General features: G+C 38.4%; 1 protein-coding gene across 10 annotated transcripts in view; it reads left to right on the top strand.

The window, feature by feature from the left end:
• The window catches only part of Baz2b (bromodomain adjacent to zinc finger domain 2B), a 329,610-nt gene that overhangs the window by 122,680 nt on the left and 191,722 nt on the right, over nucleotides 1-15,208 (top strand). For all 10 annotated transcript variants that reach the window (XM_059260517.1, XM_059260519.1, XM_059260516.1 and 7 more), the window contains exon 4: nucleotides 11,707-11,749. The gene's annotated coding sequence lies outside the window, so the exon portion shown is untranslated. The remainder of the gene's footprint in view (nucleotides 1-11,706; nucleotides 11,750-15,208) is intronic.

Here is a 15,208-nt window from a genome sequence, read left to right as displayed (position 1 = left end):
TTATTTCACTGATCATAATGCCATTAAGGTTTACATTTTTTTTTGTTAGTTGTTTTTTAGTAGCATGTTTCATCAAATGTATAGTAATTAATTGCATGTATGTCCTACACCTTTCTCTTTCATCTATGTACCTCAAAGTATTATATAATTCTAGTTAACTAAATTTCACAATTTCCCTGTGAAGCTAGTAATTATAGTATAGTAAACTGAAGTACTGATAGATCACCTAAGTACATCGTGAACATGTGGTCAAATCAAATCGTAAGTAAGGACTAGAGTTACAGGGTTCCTTGTTAACCAGAAAGCATTAAGTCTGATTTATTATATAGCATAGCATCATTCTAAGAGTCCTAAGTGGGGAAGAAAAAAAACCCATGCCTGCTGAAGTAATAATTGTTTAATATTCCTAATTAGTCATAACAAAATTATTTTAATAGAAAAATGTCTGAATTCCCTGCAGTTAGTCCAGCTTAGTTCTAAGTATATATTTCTTTGACCTGTGTATTTTTTTTTTGTTGTTGTTGTTTTTTTGTTTTTTTTCGAGACAGGGTTTCTCTGTGTAGCTTTGCGCCTTTCCTGAAACTCACTTGGTAGCCCAGGTTGGCCTCGAACTCACAGAGATCCGCCTGGCTCTGCCTCCCGAGTTGTGGGATTAAAGGCATGCGCCACCACCGCCCGGCTGACCTGTGTATTTTTATGTTGCATAATTGCCCCACCAATCTTCCTAGCCACCTTCTGAAGTGGATTTTTCGTTTAAGTTGAAATACCATCATTTCATTTTCTTAGCTATGGTACATAAAAGCTTTATAAAAACTGTGAGCATATGTTTGACTTGTGTCTGGCTTGTTCAGATTAGGGTATATTGTTACTGTTCTGGCTAAAGGTGTTTGAGTTCAGAGGGTCTTGTGCACGGAGCACTCAGTTCCTGAGTTAGCTCTCCAGTGGGGGTGGGGTGGGGGGTGTCTTATGAGTGGAAATAACCTGTAGACCTGACATTGGTTGATGGGACTACAACAGGCTTGATTTGTTAGGAATAAACTGATTTTTCATATTCAGATAATGTAATTTAATTTAAAGTGGTTCTTGGACTATAAAGTTCTTGTGTTGTTACAATTTGGATTCCCTGAAGAACTTGTTGTTATAGAAATAAAGATATAGCTGAAACAACATGTACTTATCCTCAAGTGAAACGTTTGTTACTTCACCCGAGTGACTGGCTCACGTTTGGGTGTTACTTCTAGAATGTTTCAGCACCAGTTGGTGGCACCAGCACCTCCTTCCTCTAGTGGATGGATGTCCACTTGTGGCTCAGAAGTGGAACTGGGAACAAGGAGTCAAGGGTTTGAGAACTGCTAGTTATGTTGAAAGACTAGATTAGTAAAGTTTGGGAAGACGAGCAGTACTTTTTCAGAAAGGGTACCAAGTTCACCAGATAGTTTTGCTTTGTATGGTTTTATGAACAACAGAACAAGCTGTCATTTGGGTTCTAGCCAAAAGTATTGTACATCAACCTAGAGGAACTGTATTCTAGAGAGGTTTTGGTCACATACAGTGGTAGGTAAAGATAATAATTTGAAGATTCTGATAACATTTTGAGAGAGTGCAGTGTGTGTGTGTTTCCAGAAAGGATAGTGAGATAGATTATTTGATACAATTTAGCAATTTGAGGAAAGAACCAGTATAAAGACCCATAGTTCTACTTAAAACATGCTGCTTAGTTTGAAGAAGTCCCAAGAAAACCCACCTCAGTTGCTGTATACTTCACTTGTGGGGCCAGATGTGTTTCTCACACTAAACGTTCTTTAACTCCGAACATTAGCTACAGTTTAACTCTATTTGGACACATGCTTAGAGTTAGCCTTAGATCCCACAAGTTAAGAATTCATTGCCACAACAGTGCCCCCTTCAGATGCCAAATTCTGATCAATAAGCTGTGAATTAGGGGTTCTCCTATGATTCAGTAATTTGATGGAAGAGTTCACAGAACTCAGAAACATTTTACTTACATTTACTAGTTTTTTAGAAAAATATTTATGTGTATGTACATGTGTCTGTGTGTGTAGATACATGTGTATATGTGTATGTTGGGGAGGGAGGATGCCTGCAGAGGTCAGAAGAGAGTAACTGGTCCCCTGGAGTTGGAGTTACAGGTGGTTGTGAACCACCTGATATGGATGCTGGGAATAGAACTTTGCTACTCTGTTAAGAGTAGTAAACACCCTTAACTACTAAGCCACCCTGCCAGTCTGTGTTTCCAGTTTTTATAAAGATTATTTTAAGGGATGCAGCCAGCCAGCCAAATGAAGAGGTGCATGGAACAGTGTCTCGTGCATGTCTAAAGGGTCTGTTTCTCCATGGAGCAGGGGTGAACTACCCTCCTGGCGACTTACTTGGAAGTGTATCAAATCATGTAAATCATGTTTAGTAATCCTTGTAGCACTTAATCTCTAGTACCCACATCTCATTCCCTGAGATTAGTAGGTGAGCTAAAATTTCTGACTTTTGTTATTTATTTGACCTTTCTGGTAAGTGGCCCTATTCTGAGGCTATCCTGGGTGCTCTGTCCTCCCCCCTAATTAGTATAAGCTCAAGTATGATTAACAGAGACTTGTCATGAACAAGAAAAGACTGGAAATTTTAAGAATTTTGAGATTTTTAAAGAATGGTGATGAATGGCAAGTGTATTTTTCATTTTGTCAATGAGAGTTAGAATCTTGATAATGCATTTTTTTACATTTTTTTTTTTTTTTTGATTTTTCGAGACAGGGTTTCTCTGTGTAGCTTTGCGCCTTTCCTGGAACTCACTTGGTAGCCCAGGCTGGCCTCGAACTCACAGAGATCCGCCTGCCTCTGCCTCCCGAGTGCTGGGATTAAAGGCGTGCGCCACCACCGCCCGGCTACATTTTTTAAAGAGATTGTATTTGTGTTCTTTTTTTCACCTTTGATTTTGTTTACTACCAAAGGAAATTTTCTTATGAATAAATATTCTTAAGAAAACTTAACTGTCTTTTAGGCTGTGATTTGACAATCTGGGAGGGGTTAAATAATACTACCATTTGATGCATTCCTAGACTTCATGGGAAGCTAGCTTTCTGAGCAGTTCCAGATAGTGGACTTCTTCTTTTCCCCAGACAGGGTTCCTCTGTGTAGCCCTGGCTGTCCTGGAACTCATTCTGTAGACCAGGCTGGCCTGGAACTCTCAGAGATTCCCCTTGCCTCTGCCTCCCGGGTACTGGGATTAAAGTTGTGTGCCACCACCACCAGGCTCAAATAGTGTACGTCTAATGATTTCCCTGGGACAGATCCCGAATTAGAGGTCTACTTATCCTGTTACAAAAGCCCACTAAGGTCACCAAAGCCTTAGAATACCCAACAAAGAGAACTATGATATTGATGATCTTGCTTTTGTTGATAAGGAATTGCCAACTGTCCAAATAGAAATTGATGGTTTAGGGCTAGAGAGATGGCTCAGCAGTTAAGAGCACTGGCTGCTCTTGCAGAGGACCTGGGTTCTGTTCCTAGCATACACATGATGGCTTACAACCATCTGTACTCCAGTTCCTAGGGTTCTGACACCCTCTTTTGGCCTTCGTGGGCACCAGGCATACATATGCACAGACACTGGCAGGCGGAATACCCATACACATTAAAAAAAAAAATGATAGCTTTGTATTGGCAAGCTTGTAAAACACCGTTTCTTCCATTGCTACAGTGAATAGATGGTTTCATTCACAGATTCAGTTATTCCAGCTTTAAGGTTATATTGTTTTATCAATTTTGTTGTAGCTTAGCAGGTATTCATTTGCAACATCAGGAATCTTTGGAACTGTTGCCTTGATAGCCTCTTTGAACCTTAAGAAGAAATCACATTTGAATTTTGCCCTTCTTTGACCTGCAAAGTTCAGACTTAAGTCAAGAATCACCCAGTACATTCTTGTACTACGAGCAGCTTGGAATTGGAACCATACTCATGCAATCTGGCTATTTCCCTTCCTTTCCTCTTTTGCATGTGTTACTGGTTCTGTTTGTTTTGTAAATTAGGAAGGCAGCTCCAGCACTTTAAATAAGACCCCCACCCCCACCAGCAGATGCTTAGTATTGAAAGTAGACATCAGAAACTAGAGGCTTTCCAGGCAGTGCCTTCTAACAACCCTGGACCAGTTCATCCAGTCAGGTATGTACATCTCTTTGTCTTCTTTCACTCTTGCCTTGGGTCCTGTCACTGCTGCAGAGCCATCCGGACCTCTGATTCTGAGTGCAGTTTCCTCATGACTTCTTTGTTCAGGTAAACAACTCACTGTGGCTGAAGTTAGGTGTTCGTCCTCCTTCTTTCTTAAACAGGTATGTTCTCTGCCTGGTTCCAACACGGCTCAGAAAATGATCTACCATTTGCTTGCTGCATTACAGTTCTTTTTTTAAAATTGGTGCTATTTTAACACAGCAAAACTTACTGCTACACCATTCACATGGCTTCTATTAATGCTTTACAAAATAGTCTGTTTTTATTTTATTTATGTTTGGTGTTGGAATTGAATGTGTGGTTTCTTGTATGCTTAGCTCTGCCTCATGAGTAAACCCACCACTGACTTCCACTGGCACTGTAGCCCCAAGAGTTTCTATTTTATGCTTGCTTTGAATTGAGACAGCAAGCTTTCTTCTTATGCACATGCTACTCTTAGTTTAAAGGCTGCCTGCCTTAAGTGGGCGTGGCGGAAAGCTGTAGTCCAGGCTCTTGGAAGGCTGAGGCAAGAAGATGGTCGAGTTTAAGGCTAGTCTGTGTTATATAGGATTATCTGTCTCTAAGAATCAAAAACCACAAAACTAACAACAAAGCTCCAACCTTGTCTTGCTGTTAAAGCTGCTTACTTTTTTTCTGATATTACACAGGAAACAGGAAGTAATTTCTAGCAAATGAGGTTCCCAATGGCCAAAACTATTCGGTGTTAATGAAGTCACCTTATTGCTTTCTATGTTCTGTTGAGATTTTAGTCCTTAGCACTGCTTAGAGAGGCAAAAGAATTACAGTAAGTTTACCTAGCTGAATACAGTAAAGCAGATTGAAATGTAAGTGCTAGGCAACAGTGTTGCAACCTGAAGAATTTTAAAACACACTTCACCTGGGTGTGGTGTGTGGTGTGTGGTGGCATACTTCTGTAGCCCCCACTGCTCAGGAAGGTCACTTGAGTCCCAACCTTTACTAGTTTGGCAACATAGTGAGATACTGTCCTCAAAATTAAAACCAACAGCAACAGAAAGCCTCAGTTCTCCAAAATGGAGAGTATTTCCCTTTATAAACACTATTTTACATTATGGATTCCTTGGCAAAATAAACATTTTATTTTTTTTCCTAAAGGTAAACTTCATAATTGTTTGAAGATAAGATAGTTCCTTTTTGGAGGCTGGAGAGTTGGCTCAAAGTTTTAAGAGTACTTGTTGTTCTTGTAGAGGACCTGGGTTCAGTTCCCAGCACCCACATGGTGGTTCACAGCTGCCCCAGAGTCCAGTTCTGACCTCAGTGGGTAACAGGCATGCTCATGGTATATATACATACATACTTGTGGGTATTTACACATACACATAAAGTAAGAATAAATAAAAATTTAAGAGATAATTCCTTTTCTCTTATTTTGAACAATTTTACAGAAGTGAACAAATTCTACCCCACAGAATTGAGAGTGCTTCTTTTCTGTCTTGTTAAAAAGAGAGAAAGTTATTAGTTCTGGAGCTTGAGCTGAGTGCCTGTGTTTATTGAGCATATACTAAGACTTGCTCTCAGCCCCTAGAAGAAATAAAACTGCAAGTATTCAAGAGCATCTTTTTTGTTTGTTTGTTTGTTTATTTGTGTTTTGAGACAGTATTTCTCTGTGTAGCTTTGGTGCCTGTCCTGGATCTCTCTCTGTGGACCAGACTGGCCTTGAACTCACAGAGATCTGCCTGGCTCTGCCTCCCAAGTGCTGGGATCAAAGGTGTATACCACCACCACCTGTTGTGAGATAATCGTTTTGTACACTGTGAGGATGTGTCTCTGCCTAAAGTACCTTCTAATTGGTTTATTAAAGAACTGAATGGCCTTTAATCCCAGCAATAGTTACCATTAATCATTTTAATTTGGTATTGGTATGGTATTAATAGATTCAGAAAAGTATTATTATTATTACTATTCAGAAATAAGTGATTATTTGTATCAGTTCTGGTATTCAAACCCAGACCGTATACATGTCAGGCAAACATACTACCACAGAGATATCTTCAGCTATGGTTTTCTTTATTATATAACTACTTCTTCAAAAGAGTGTTCAACACAGAAAAAAAATGAATGGTAACTATTGCCTTTAATGACTTTAGGTGTGATTAGTATTTATTTCCATGTTGAACTGGTTGGTGAATAAAATAAGTAGGTTTATTTCTTTCAATCCTTTCAGTAGACATAAATATGATATGCTCTCCCTTCAATCAATACAAAATGGTAAGAAGCAGGACAAGAACAACTACACTTTCTACAAAACTCTGTAATTTTGAAGAGGTATGAAAATTTGTGTAAATAAATTGAAAGACTATTCATAACTGGATAAAAAGATAAAAGCAAATGCTCCATTTTTTATTTTTTAAAAAGTTATAACTATATTAAAATATATATACCTTACTTCAAATATATAGCTAAAATATATATGGCTTTACTAAAACGCTAAGCTCACAATGTTGAAAATAAGTTTAGTCATTCCTCCCTTGTCATAGCATTTTTTACACATGACTTAGCAGGTACTTGCATAAGGGGAAAAACTGTGCATAACTGAATTGACTCTAGAGAATAAAGCCAGACAAATATTAAAGCGTCTCATAAAAATCAAGTGGCTTTTATAAGCAATAGATAACTCTTTAAAATCATGTTAAAACAAGGAAATGTATTCAAATTACACATATAAAAAGTAATGTTTTATTCTATGAAAATATAATTCAACTAATATATTGGTTATGTACCATTGCTCTACAAGTCACCATTATAGTATACATACAGACCCTTCAACTACAGTTAGCCTCAGAAAATACATGCCCATGTTCCCACCTACAGATGTGAGAGAACAATTTTTAGTCATAACGTAGTTTACTCTCGCTTTGCCCCAAATCAGAAGGACTTTCCTAAGTTTTTTTATATCATCACCATCATCATCAGAGTGAGTGTGTGTGTGTGTGTGTGTGTGTGTGTAAGTTGGAGAACTATTTTGGGGCATCAGTTCTCTCCTTCCACCATGTGGGATCAAGGGACTGAATGTAGGTCATTAGCTTTAGTAGCAAGCATGTTTACTCACTGAACCATCTCTCCTGCCCAGGCCTGTTTATATAATCAAGTTTAGTATGCTATCTTAACTTGTACTTGACAATGCTCTGGAACTTTCCATATCTACAAAGTAAGGATATTTATGTCTACTGAAAGGATTGAAAGAAATAAACCTACTTATTTTATTCACCAACCAGTTCAACATGGAAATAAATACTAATCACACCTAAAGTCATTAAAGGCAATAGTTACCATTCATTTTTTTTTCTGTGTTGAACACTCTTTTTTTTTTTTTTTTTTTTTTTTTTTTGTTTTTTGTTTTTTGTTTTTCGAGACAGGGTTTCTCTGTGTAGCTTTGCGCCTTTCCTGGGACTCACTTGGTAGCCCAGGCTGGCCTCGAACTCACAGAGATCCGCCTGGCTCTGCCTCCCGAGTGCTGGGATTAAAGGCGTGCGCCACCACCGCCCGGCCGTGTTGAACACTCTTTTGAAGAAGTAGTTATATAATAAAGAAAACCATAGCTGAAGATATCTCTGTGGTAGTATGTTTGCCTGACATGTATACGGTCTGGGTTTGAATACCAGAACTGATACAAATAATCACTTATTTCTGATTAGTAATAATAATAATACTTTTCTGAATCTATTAATACCATCCCAATACCAAATGAGTACAGAGGCAGGATGTCCATGTCTCCCTGACTCCCTGGAAGGAGTGAGAGAAATGACAATACCTCTTGTTTTCTTCATCACCTAGTTTGGATGGAAACAAATGTTTACACCAGAAATTCATTCCAAGTAGTAGTCCCTTTTCTGTTTGAAAGGCATGGTGTTCTTGAAGGCAGTCCTTTGGCACAGAGAGTGCAGTGATGTGTTGCATCCGTGTAGCCTCTTCTGACCTGCTTTGTGGTATAAAGTCCTGCCTACATCGTTTGAAGCTCTTCCGTACACTCTCCTTGTCAGAGATGGCTCTTCACCTGTCTTTGCAGTCTTTACTATTTTTCTGCTTTGAGTCAGCAAGCCTATGATGCCCCTTTGTTTCTCATGATCCTTATTTATAAGAATTCCTCAAGTTTCGCTTCATAGTCTGTCCTTTCTCCATTCAACTTATTGAATGCATTTGCACTCTTGATTTGAGATATAATTTATGTGACTTATTTGCAAATCTTGGATTATTTTATTTATTTGAAAAACTTTTAAATAAGGGCTGGAGAGATGCCTCAGAGGTTAAGAGCACTGGCTGCTCTTTCAGAGGTTCTGAGTTCAATTCCCAGCAACCACATGGTGGCTCACAACCATCTATAATGAGATCTTGCCCTCTTCTGTGTGCAGTCATACATGCAGACAGAACGCTGTATATATAATAAATTAAAAAAAAATCTTAAAAAAAATTTAAATAAACTTTATTGTAAAAAAAGACTTACAAGGGGATAAAAATACCACATAACAAAATTAACCAGATTCGAAGTCTAGACAACTTGATGAACTTCTATATTGAAATGGAAGCTTTGAATCTTCTCATTAAGTTTTATACTTACTTTATTTTAAAATTCACCTGCTTGTAGAGACATCCACTTGAATGAATGGTATCAACATGGACCTTACTGGCTGTTCAAAACAAAAGTCACCTTGCTTCCCGACTGTGTGTGTTTCATTGTGTAACTTAGAACTTTGAATGGTCTTTGCTATCATTATTAATTTAACATGAGTTCCTCTCATATCCTGCACTAAGGAGATGGCTCAGTGGATGAAGCTCTTGCTGTGTAAACATGAAGAGCAGTGACTGGTCCACAGAATCCACAGAAAGCCAGGTGTTGTAGTATTCACCCATAACCCCAGAGCTCCTACAGGGAGATGGGAGGTGGGGGGAGGAGAAGCCCTGGAAAATTGTGTTGTCCACGGCAGCAAATAGCAAAGAAGAGATCCTGCCTCTAACAGGTGAGAAGCAAGGGCCTGGCACTTGATGTGATACCCGAGGTCTCCTGACCTTTCTGTCACTGTAGACTCCAACACACGGACACAAAAGCACATCCAGTCACACACCATCCATATACACACTAATTTGTAACAAAAAATATGCCGTGCATTTTCAGTTCCTTCTTCAAGTTTTAAATCTTAGCTATCCAGACTCTTATTACCCTGCTGTATTTCACAACCCCCAGTTTTCCATCTCTTACTACCTTGTTTTGCTTGTTTGGTTTTATTTGTTCATTAAAATATATATTTTGGATTTTTTGAGACAAGGCTTCTTTGTGTAGCCTTGGCTGTCCTAGAACTAGCTCTGTAGACAGACTGACCTCGAACTCACAGAAATCCTGGGATTAAAGGTATGCACCACCACCACCCAGAAAATTTAAGCATTTTAAATGCTTCCTGCAATGACTTGTTGAAATGAAAATGTTCATTGCATTTCTATTGTTTTATGTTACTTAAATAGGCAGTAGTAGTTTTGTGTTTTCATTTACATTTGTAGCTCTCTATAGATACTAGATACTAGATATAGATACTAGATGTACTAAGACCTCCACAACTGCTTATTCACTCATTTATTTAGCTACTGATTAAGGAGCAGTTGCTGGAGTCCATGTCAAAAGCAGAGCTCCTGTCATCTCCCTTCATGGAACTTAGAGCTGACAGTGCATAGTGAGACAGCATGGTGGCATTCGGTTTGTATTTTGCTGTTGTCTTTGATTTTATGTTCACGAATGTTCTGCCCGCATGTATGCCTGTGCGCCATGTGCATGCCTGGTTCCCACAAAGGCCGCGAGAGTGTACCGGATGCCCCGGAACTGGAGTTAGGGGTGGTTTTGAGCTGCCCTGCAGGTGCTGGTTCCTCTGGAAGAGCGGTGCCAGTGCTCTTGACTGGCGAGCCGTCTCTGCAGTCATTTGCTTTACTACCTGACTGAAGTGAGAGAATCAGTCTTCTAAAGTAGAGAGGACAATTCCTCCAGACTGAGGGACTGGCAAGTGTCAAGGCTTTGAAATGAGACAAGTTTCGTACCCCTGGGGGTGTATCATGGTCCTTGTGACCCGAGTGGCACAGAGAGTGGCTGGAGACGCAGTGGAGGTCGGGTGGCAGAAGGCGTCATAAGCTCAAGAATGGGAGAATTCTCCTAAGCAGTGGTAGAGTTAGGGCATGGTGGGAAAGACCAAAGTGTGTCAGTGGGAGAGCACTCTAGCTATCAAGAATGAGACACTGGGGTAGATCCTCGCGACTCAAAACGAGACAAAAAACTCAATCAAACAAAAAGAAAGTAACTGTTCAGTTTTCAGTGAGGCAGTGATATAAGACACCAAGACTGGAAGTAGGGAGGCTCTATATGATTATATATCTATTTATATATTTATATATATGTAAACTATCATTTATACTTTTGTTCATTGGTTTTATGTGTTTGTATGTATGTGTGGGGGTGGGGAACACATGCATGCTCTGTGTTGATGGTGTGAGGGTGGAGGTCAGAGTACTACATACATGAGTCTTCGCCTGCCAAGATTTGGCTCCTGGGTATTGAATTGGGGTCTTTGGGCTTGGTAGCAAGCATCTTTACCCCTTGAGGCATCCGTTGGCCCTTGAGCAGTATCTTGAACTAATAGGATAGCAATAGTTGGTTTTATGTTAAAGACAGATGAGGAAAGGGAGCAGGATGAATTGTGTGGAAAATGTAAGGACAATGGCAGCTCCCTTCTGTTGGCCAATTCCTGTATCCTGGTGCAAGCTCTTCCATGAGTGTGTAATGAAGATTATTCATCTTCTGCTTCCTTGAAAGGATTATTATGAGGATTTGTTAAAACAACACATGAAAGCTATTAACCTTAAAACTCTGACAGTGTGTTGATTTTTAATACTAAAGCATTTAAGAGATGTCTTAAATAAAGCCTTGTTAATGAAGAACTTTCTAGAAGGTCAGATTTCTCAGGGATAAACTGTAAGTCATTAATAGCTTAGGAAGTGGCTTAGTGTACAGGTTCCCTCGGGTTCACGGCTTACACTGGATCTGTCCCAAAGATACTTTTAATCTTTGATAAGGATTAGTGTGTAGCAATTTCTCTTGTTTTCAGTAAATGACATTTTGACTGTAGGTAAGGCTGCTAATCATAGAGAAAGTATTTAAATCAGTCCCTCATTGTGATATATTTAAGACACAGTGATTCTTTTCTTGATAAGTGTCTGAAAATAAACAAGACCTGTATCCCGAATGTCCTATAGTTTATTTTTAAGTATCTAGTCTTGCTGACTATGAACAGGCCCACGCTGCCACACTCACAGGCGTCAGGAATTTCGTGCTGATCTTTGTCTTGCCAGTTTTGTGTTTGCTTCACTCGAGGTTGATGTGAAGAGAATAAAGACAAAGTTCTAAAGAAACCGTTTCTGAAATTACTTACTCAAGTGAAATGCAGCTGATTGCTAATTCTGTTTTCCTGTTGCAGGTTTTTCAACAGTGATGTCACGAGATTGACCACACTGATCACAGTAAGACCAAAATGACAATTCAGCTTCAAAGGATGATTTGTTTTCTCTGAGAATAAGAATTGAGTTAGGAGATATTTATAACATAACACTATTATAATTTCTTCCACTAGCCAGTTGAATGTTTACATTTTCAGTGACTCATCTTTCATATTTCTAGTTATTTAATACTTGTAAAATGCCTTAAAGGACGTTAAAGTCATTTAAAATGAAAATTTAATTTATAACTAAAATTATTACATGCATATTTCACTGTGAATCATGCTGTCATCTTTTTTCATTTTTTTTTTTTAACCAAAATGTGGCAAAAGATTTAAGGTTATTCCATATTAGGGAAAAACTGGAAAAATACAATTACTTGAGATAGTTATGGATTATTAAGGACTGGTTATGAAAGCATAGCAACTTCACAGAATTCTCAGGCTTCTTCCTTAAAGTCTTATTGATACCCAGATGTTCTGAGACAGCTTCCCAAGTGGCAGTGTTTGGAGAAAATGCTTCTTCTATTTAGCTTTATTTTAAATGTTCATTTCTGTTGTATGTCAAGGAAATGTGTTACCTAAAAGTAGCCCCTTAGCAATGCCTAGGTCTACAGTGTTGATTTTTGGTTTGTGGTGTTGAGATTGAACACAGACCTTATACACAGGAAACATGAATTCCAAAACATGCCCCAGGCCTGGTACAGGATTCTCAACTAGTAAAGGCTACATTGTAGTAATGAAATTTCCCAGCATTAAGATAGTATCTTCATAAATAACGAAGGAATGAGCTTTGAATAAATTATTTATTGAGCCTACTTTGGGCATGCTTTAATTGTTAACTCAGCATAGAAACAGTAGTTAAGAGGTATTAAAGTTATGTATAAGGCAAAGCCATGTATAGATGATCTTTATAGTCATGTTTAGAATTCCTTTTGGAAATTGTTTCCAATTTGCTGTTTTGTACTGACTAGAAGTTTTTTATTGGATCTCTGAAGGTTTTATGGTTACTTTGTTGCGCTGAGCCTTATGGAAGCAGTTTTACTTTGTCTTTAGCACTCCCCCTCCCCTGCCTTTCTCCCTTCCCCTTTCTCTTCCTCTTCCTTTCCTTTTCCCCTCTGGTTTTCATTCTTTGTGGTGGTAGGGATGGAATCCTGGCTACATATACTAGGCAAGTGAGTGCTGTATCCCTGAACTATGTCTTCAGGTTATTTATTTATAATCAGAACTTTATTAATAAAATAGAATATTTCACGGCAACATACTAAAGCATTGTGTGTAGCAGGTCCTGCTTTATAATGAAGTTAAAATTATTAAGTATCTAATTGCAGCTCTAAATTCAAGAATTTCAGGAAGAGGCGATGTTTAGTGTTTTTAGATATTCAATAAAGACAGGAAGTGTTCCTTCGGAATTAGAGACTGTACTTTGTGATGATGGCAGGCTTGTGAACCTTTCTTCACACCTTCCAGTCAAGAGAGGAGAATAGATTTCGACACTGATTATGGGGGTGCTAGAGAAAGGGGAGTTCACCGCTGTCTTAGTTAGGGTTTCTGTGAAGAGACACCATGACCATAGCTCTTATGAAGTAATTGCCTACATCTTGTAGGCAACAGGAAGTCAACTGAGACACTGGGCAGTATCCTGAGCATAGGAAACCTCAAAGCCCACCTCCACAGTGACACACTTCCTCTAACAAGGCTGTACCCTCTACAACAAAGCCACACCTCCTAATAGTGCCATAGTTTATGAGATTATGAGGGACAATTACATTCAAACTACCACAGCCACCAAGCCTGGGCCTGAGGTAAGGTACTGTTAGGAAAAGGCTGATTTATTGCAAGACAGTGGGAAGCCAAGGACCTAGTCAGAGATCCATAAGCTGGTATCATGAGATGACATAGTAATTAAAGTTGTAGACTTTAGCTATTTCTGAGCTAAAGCAATAGGCAACATTTGTATATCCTATAATATATAAATATATTTTTCCTTAAAACATTTTAGCAATTTTTAGGAAAAAAGGAAAATTACAATTACTATTCTTTGCCTCTATACCACAATCCAAACAGATAACAAAACTGTTTTACTGAGCTTTTTGGGGGTTGGGCATTGTCAATTCCATCAAAACTTGTATATGATCCTCAGTTTAGTCTTACTAAGGGATTTCCCTATCAGAAAACCTTTGGTGACTTCTTGTTTTCTACTAGTTCAGACCCATACTCTAATTTGATGTCCTAATTGGCTCCTGAATACATTATAATATTCAAGAGTAATAACTGTATATTGTCCTCAGTATAAACTACATATGCTACATTAAATGTTTTTATGCCATTCTTATATCATTTTTACATAGAATATTCTATCTTTCCAAGCCTTAAAAACATCATTCATTCTGATGAAAACAGCTCTCCCTTCTAATGCTCTGTCTATATTCAGTCATCTCTCTGAGGTATTCTCTAATCATTCTAATTGAAAGTGATTCTTTTTCTCTAATAATTTGGTAACACTTAGTTTTTATTAGTTCTATGTTACTGATCATTGACTCTTATCTTTTGGATTTATTTTAAGTACATAAACCTTTCTACTATACTCAGCAAGTGTTTGTTGGTAGTCATAAACATACTGAAAGTGCTAATTAGTGTCTTAAATTTCCCCTATATTAAAATGGGAAGGAAGATTTCAGCATATGTAATTGAACATTAAGGTGCAGGGTGAATAGCAAGGAGGAGGACAGGTTTTAGATCCATGTAAAATGCAGGTAATGAGGTCACTGTGTGCTATTATGCAACCTTATGCCTTGGTACGGTCAACTATGAAGTGATGCATTGCATCTATTTGAAAGGATTGGCCTAATACTTAAATAGAATGTCTTATCTTTCTTGCTTGTTACTTGTGTTAACTGTAGCTTTCTCCTTTATAGATTGCTAAGAGACATGAAATCAACTATAAAAATCCCCTGAATATCGAAATTTATGATACTCATTGTAGCCCTATCATGTATGTTTCCATAGATTTCTACCTTCTTCTGTGTGTGTTTGTGCATGTTCCTGTATGTGTATGTGCACATGTGTGTTCAGGTACATGTGTAGAAACCTTAAGCTCTTGGACTAGGTTAGACTGGCTAGACAGTCAGTCCTACGTCCTCAGCACTGGGGTTACAGGTGTGGCTACCACACCCACCTTTTTATTTGGGTCCTGGCGATCAACCTCAGGTTTTCATGCTTGCATGGCAAGCTCTTTACCAACTAGTTTTATGTACCCAGCCTCCAGATTATACTTTCTGATAGAGATACATGTATGTTTATCACAATTACACCCATCTCAACCTTCCACAGTCTTTAATTTCTAGCAAAGAGGAATTCAGTGAGAGCTACTGATGTAACGTTCTTTTATTTGGGAGAAGGCAGTCATACTTGGCTGGAATGCTAACCTGTTAAAAGGCTAGCATGAACTTTAGACAGTTCTGACTGGACATTGCAGTATGGA

The sequence above is a fragment of the Peromyscus eremicus genome, chromosome 4 (genome assembly GCF_949786415.1).
Source record: "Peromyscus eremicus chromosome 4, PerEre_H2_v1, whole genome shotgun sequence".
NCBI lineage: Eukaryota > Metazoa > Chordata > Mammalia > Rodentia > Cricetidae > Peromyscus > Peromyscus eremicus.
Note: the sequence above shows the minus strand (reverse complement) of the source record. Positions and strands in the feature narration are given on the sequence as shown.